Here is a 7,309-nt window from a genome sequence, read left to right on the forward strand (position 1 = left end):
GCGTCACGGTGTTCCGTTCCGTTTCAATGACAATGTACAACAGAAGAACAGACACAACAAATGCTGGGGGGGGTGTGTAGGAAAAATAACTGCAGATGCTGGGAATCGATGGTAAACACAAAATGCTGGAGCAACTCAGCAGGTCAGGTAGCATCTCTGGAGAGAAGGAATGAGTCTGATGAAGGGTCTCGACCCGAAACGTCACCCATTCCTTCTCTCCAGAGATGCTGCCTGACCCCGCTGAACCACTCCAACATTTTGTGTCTACAAAAATGCTGAGGTAACTCAGCGGGACAGGCAGCATCTCTGTGGAGAAGGAATGGGCGACGTTTCGGGTCGAGACCCTTCTTCAGAATAGTCAGGGATAAGGGAAACAAGAGATGTAGACGGTGATGTGGAGAGATAAAGAACAATGAATGAAAGATATGCAAAAAAGTAACGATGATAAAGGAAACAGGCCATTGTTAGCTGTTTGTTGGGTGAAAACGAGAAGCTGGTGCGACTTGGGTGGGGGAGTGATAGAGAGAGAGGGAAAGCTGGGGAGACCTGAATTGAGAGAAATCAATATTCGTACCACTGGGGTGTAAGCTACCCAAGCGAAATATGAGGTGCTGTTCCTCCAATTTTCATTTAGCCTCACTCTGACAATGGAGGAGGCCAGTGTGGAAATGGGAAGGGGAATAAAAGTGTCCTGCAACCGGGAAATCAGGTAGGTTCAGGCGGACTAGATCTTTGTTAGCTAAGTGAAGTAGACAACGAAGCATACAAAGATAAAATGTAATCGGGGCAGTCAAACTGGTCAGAAAACTAGGAAGTTAGAGGACAATATTCATACCACTGGGGTGTAAACTGCCCAAGCGAAATATGAGGCTATTCTACATTTTCCTTGATCTCATCCCCTTTGATGTCTTGTTTTCACACCTTACACTTCCTTAACTCTGTGTCTCCCTCTCAGTCTGAAGAATGGTCTTGACCTGAAATGTCGCCCATTCCTTCTATCCAGAGATGCTGCCTGTCCTGATGAGTTACTCCAGCTTTTTGTGTTTTGCTGCTGCAAGTACGAATTTCATTGATCCATTGTTGGTGCATACGCCAATTAAACACTCTCGATACTCTTTTGACATTCTTGACATTTAATCCCTCAAGCTGCCTCGGCAAGGCCAACAGCATAATCAAGGAGCAGTCTCACTCCCATCAGGCAAGAGGCACAGAAGTGTGAAAAAGCACACCTCCAGATCCAGGGACAGTTTCTTCCCAGCTGTTATCGGGCAACTGAACCATCCGCTCACCAGCTAGTTAGTGGTCCTGATTTCCCATCTACTTCTTTGGAGACCTTCAGACTACCTTCAATAATTAATTGCACTACATGACATACCCAGTATCCTGTATCTGTACATTGTGGGCAACTTGATTGTAATCATATATAATCTTTTTGTCGACTGGTTAGCATGCAACAAAAAAGCTTTTCACTGTACCTCGGTACACATAAACTAAATAAACTAAACTAATTAAACTCTCGAATCCCACTGCACACAGAGTCAAGGTGAGAGGCAATTGCTTTTGGAATGACGGGAGAATCTCCACATGCACTGTGGACCTCGATAATCCAGTCTAGAGACTGATGTGACTGTGAGGATAATCTTCCTGTAGAAAGAATGACTTGTATTTACGGCAGCTTTTCCTGGCAACACACAGGGCTTTGCAACTGATATTATCCAAGCATGGTTACCATTGTGATGTAGGAAGTGTAGCAACTACAACAGGCTCCCATTATGATCGACTAGATATGCCATTACATTTAGAGTCATATAGCACGGAAACAGGCCCTTCGGCCCAACTTGCCCATGCCAGACAAAATGCCCCATCTATGTTAGTCTCACCTGCTACATTTGACCCATATCCCTCTAAACCTTCCCTATCCATGTACCTGTCCTAATATCTTTGCGGTTGTTATAGTACCTGCCTCCACTACCTCCTTTGGCAGTCGGTCCACATACCCACCACCCTCTGTATGAAAAAATTGTCCCTCAGATTCCTATTAAATCTTTCCCTTCTCACCTTAAACATATGTTCTCTTGATTCTCTGACACTGGGTAAGATACTCTGACCATTCACCCTATCTATTCCCCTCATGATTTTACATACCCCCTATCAGGCAACCCCTCAGCCTTCTGCGCTCTGATGAATAAATCCCTAGCCTGCCCAACCTCCCTGTAGATCAGAACTTCAATGCTTGGCAACACGCTCGTAAATATTCCCTGCACCCTTTCCAGCTTTGACCTTTGCTCATTCCAGGTTCCATGGAGTATAATTACTTAGCCACCAAGCAGAGAGTTTGAGGTGAGTTTGTCTGAGACAGAAATTGTTAATTTTTTCCCAATCCTGCAAAACCCCAAGTCCAGAATCGAATAAAAATCAATTTGTAGTGTCTGCAGTAGGACCTGGCATGGAAGAACATGATCACTTGATCTTACGTACAACTTACACAATGAAACCACTCCAGTAAACATTCACAAGTAATACATACCTGGGCAGCACAGCAGTGCAGCTGGTAGAACTGCTACCTCACAGCGCCAGAGACCCAGGCTTGATCCTGACCTCAGGTACTCAGAAGTTCATAAGTTCTAGGAGCTGAACCCGGGCCATTCAGCCCATCAAGTCTACTTTTTGATCTATCTTTCCCTCTCAACCCCTAAGCAGTCTGTGTGGACTTTGTACGTTCTCCGTGAGACCCGCGTAGGTTTCCTCTGTGTGCTCTGGTTTCCTACCAGGTCCCCCAGAGCAGGGGTTTGTAGGTTAACTGGCCTCTGCAAATACACCCTAATGGATGTGACAGTGAGATAACATAGAGCTAGTGTTAACGGGTGATCAATGGTCGACGTGGACTCAGTGGCTCGAAGGCCCTTTTACCATGCTGTAACTTTCAATCAATCAATCTATCGAACAATATAATAAAATGAAGAGGAGTTACATGTAGGAAGGAACTGCTGATGCTGGTTTGTACCAAAGATAGGCACTGAACGTCACCCATTCCTTCTCTCCCGAGATGCTGCCTGACCCGCTGAGTTACTCCAGCACTTTGTATCTACCTTCGACTTAAACCAGCATCTGCAGTTTTTTTTCCTAAAGATAGACACAAAATGCTGGAGTAACTCAGCGGGACTGGCAGCATCTCTGGAGAGAAGGAATGGGTGATGTTGCAGGTCGACAAGACGAGATTTACGAATGGAATCGGCAATGGCTGAGAGTTTTCTACTTCTGCTACAAGGTTGTTGGGAAGATCAACTCTCTCTGGTAATTGCTCAGTGACTGGAGAAGTAAGTGCTCACTGTAACTCGTTACCCTCCAAGGAATCCTGCTAATGGAAAGGTGCCAATAGCACAGATAATGAGCTCAGCAATCACCTTCACTGGCACGGATAGGTCATGGTCTGCCTGATGGCCTATCGTCTGTCCGACCGAGCTCCTTCTACTTCCCCTCTTAACAATGAGATCAATGCCCATGGAATCATAGAGTTATAGAATCGTACAGCATGGAAACAGGCCCTTCGGCCCAACTTGCCCATGCCGATCCTCATTACACTTTGTTTACATTGTCCTGAATGTCCACTCTAATATCACGGCTCTCTTTGTCAAGTACCATGTCCAGGGCCTCCTCCGCTGTCACCGTCAGTCCAAATACAAATTGGAGAACAATGGTATAGTTTGGGCAGCTTTCTTCAGCAGAAGGGGCTCCACTTGAAATGCCGCCCATCCATTTCCTCCCCAGATGCTGCCTGACCCGCGGAGTTTCTCCAGCACTTTGTGTTTTGCTAAATCAATAGCCAGGCCACAGGCATGTTTTTGAAAGGAAATGGGATAATAATGGGAGATTTGGAGGGGATGTACAGATAGATTAGACAATAGACAATAGACAATAGGTGCAGGAGGAGGCCATTTGGCCCTTCGAGCCAGCACCGCCATTCAATGTGATCATGGCTGATCATTCTCAATTAGTACCCCGTTCCTGCCTTCTCCCCATACCCTCTGACTCCGCTATCCTTAAGAGCTCTATCTAGCTCTCTCTTGAATGCATTCAGAGAATTGGCCTCCACTGCCTTCTGAGGCAGAGAATTCCACAGATTCACAACTCTCTGACTGAAAAAGTTTTTCCTCATCTCCGTTCCAAATGGCCTACCTCTTATTCTTAAACTGTGGTCCCTTGTTCTGGACTCCCCCAACATTGGGAACGTGTTTCCTGCCTCTAACATGTCCAATAATCTTATACATTTAGGACAGCAAACTCATCACTAGTGTCCTGATGTGAAGGAAGGAACAGATGTTGGCTTACACCGAAGATAGACACAAAAAAGCTAAAGGAACTCAGCGGATCGGACAGCATCTCTGGAGAGAAGGAATGGGTGCTGTTTTGGGTCGAGACCCTTCTTCAGACTGAAGAAGGGCCTCAACACAAAACGTCACCTGTTCCTTTACTCCAGGCATGCTTTCTGATCTGCTGAGTTACTCCAGCTTTTTGGGTTTATCTTCGGTTCAAACCAGCATCTGCAGTTCCTTCCTACACAACTGGATCGAGAATTGGCTTCATGGAAGGAAGCAGAGAGTGCTGGTGGACACGTATATTTTGGACTGGAGGACTGTGACTAGTGGTGTGCGTCAGGAATCAGTGTTGGGCCCATTGCTTTTTGTGGTTTATATCAACAATTTTGATAAGGACATAGAAGGCATGATTAGTAAGTTTGCAGGTGACACTAAAGTGGGTGGCATTGTAGATAGCGAAGATGGTTATCACAAAATTATAGCAGGATCTTGATTAGTTGATCACATGGGCTGAAAAACAGTTAACACAGTTTAATGCAGATAAGTGCGAGGAGTTGCATTTTGGGGAAGTCAAACCTGGGCAGAAACTTCACAGTAAAGGACAGAACCTTGGGGAGTGTTGTAGAGCAGAAGGAAATAGGAATGGAGGTACATCGTTCCCTGAAAGTGGCTTTGCAGGCAAATAGGGTGGTCCAGAAGGCTTTTGATACATTGTCCTTCATCAGTCAGGGTATTGAGTATAGAAATTGGGAGTTATGTTAAGTTATGTACAGTCATACAAAACGTTGGTGAGACCACACTTTTGAGTATTGTGTTCAGTTTTGGTCACCCTGCTGTAAGAAGGCTGAAAAGAGTGCAGAGTAGATTTATGAGCATGTTGCTAGGCCTGAGGGAGTGGTTGGGCAGGCTGGGACTTTACTCCTTGTGGGTGCAGGGGGCTCGGGGTGATCTTAGAGGTATATTAAATCATGAAGGGAATAGATAGAGTAAATGCACAGTCTTTTACCTGGAGTAGGGGAATCAAGAACTAGAGGTCATAGGTTTAAGGAAAGATTTAATAGGAGCCCTGAGGAGCAACCTTTTCCACACAGAGGGTGAAAGGTATATGGAACCAGCTGCCAGAGGAGGTAGTGGAGGCAGGTAGTATAATAACATTGAAAAGATATTTGGACAGATACATGGATGGGGAATTATTAGAGGAATATGGGCCAAATGCAGGTAGGTGGGTCTAACGTAGATGGGAGATGTTGTCTGGCATGGGCAAGTTGGGCCGAAGGGCCTGTTTCCGTGCTGTATGACTCTAAAATGTAACGGCATATCTAGTCGTGATCATAATGGGAGCCTGCTGTGGTCACGGTGGTTGCTACACTTCCTACATCACAATGGTAACCATGCTTGAATAATATCAGTTGCAAAGTCCTGTGTGTTGCCAGGAAAAGCTGCATGTAAATAAATGCAAGTCATTCTTTCTGCAGGAAGATTATCCTCACAGTCACATCAGTCTCTGGGACTGGATTATTGTGGAGATTCTCCCGTCATTCAAAAAGCAATTGCCTCTCCCTAGACTCTGTGTGCAGTGGGCTTCCGGGGAGGGAGTGCATGGTATCTGTTTGGTGTCAGATTGTGAGTCAGACTGGGTGTTTTGTCAAGAATATCAAGAGAGTGTCGAGAGGGTTTAATTGTCGTATGGCCCGACAATGAAATTCTTACTTGCAGCAGCATAACAGGCTCGTAAACACAATACACATAGATAATATGTAATTAACAAAAACCAATAAATCAAACGATCCTAATTGATTATATTGTCATTTTTTAAAATCAATCTTGCTGCATTGAAATCCTGGGAACAATGGTATTGTACAGACAGTTTCCTTCAGAAGAAGAGTCCTGATCCAAAATGTCACTTCTACCTCCTCACCCCTCTTCTTTCAGTCTGAAGAAGAGTCCTGACCCAAAGTCACCTAGACTTTTCGTCCAGAGATGCTGCCTGACCTGCTGAGTTACTCTGGCACTTTGTGTCTATCTCTGAAATGTCATCTGTCCATTTCCTTCCCAGACAGACACTTGGACCACACAACCCAAGAACTCAGTTTACCTCTTTGATTTCTTTGGTCTTATTAAGTTTTTTTAAAAAACACTTGAACACAACAATTTAGTTTCTAGATGGAGTCCTTTTGCGAATCGGTTGTCAGGATGGTAAATACATGCAACATGGTTCAAAAAAGACAGCGAAATGCCAAATTACGTTTACACGTTCTTCCTGTGACTGCTTGTGTTTCCCACGGGTGCTCCGGTTTCCTCCCACACTCCAAGGACGTGCGGGTTTGTAGGTTAATTGGCCTCTGTAAATTTCCCCGTGTGTGTAGGGAGTGGATGCGAAAGTGGGATAGCATAGAACTAGTGTGAACGGGTGAGCAATGGTCTCGATGGGCTGAAGGGCCTGTTTCCATGCTGTAACTCTAAAGACACATCAGAGTTGAACGCAATCACTTCCTCCTCCACATGTACCCTGGAGGGTTTGCAGAATAATGGTGAAACGCAGGAATCCTTCACTTTCTCCCTGTCCCTCAACCAATACTAGCTCCCTCATCCTCCTCCCAGCTGTGTTCAACTAACCCAATGTAGACCACAGTACTGAATTTAAACATTCCCATGTATGTCGTACATAAAAAACAGCTTGCAAAAGAACACCTCCGTTTTCTATTCTTTTTTATAATAATGGAGGGATGTGGATTACGTGTAAGCAGATAAGAGTTGGTCTTGGCATTACGTTCAGCACAGACATTGTGGGCCAAAGGGCCTGATTTTATGGTGCGCTATAAAGTTCAGCAAAGTTTCTGTGCTGTTCTATAAAGTACGATAAAGTCCTGAGCTCGAGAACTTTCACACAATTAACAACACAGGTTTTCTGGTCTGAATAAGGGTTCTGACCCGGAATGTCCCCATCCATTCCCACCACAGATGCTGGCTGACCCACTGTGGCCCACTGTGGC

Source organism: Rhinoraja longicauda, chromosome 27, assembly GCF_053455715.1.
Source record: "Rhinoraja longicauda isolate Sanriku21f chromosome 27, sRhiLon1.1, whole genome shotgun sequence".
NCBI lineage: Eukaryota > Metazoa > Chordata > Chondrichthyes > Rajiformes > Arhynchobatidae > Rhinoraja > Rhinoraja longicauda.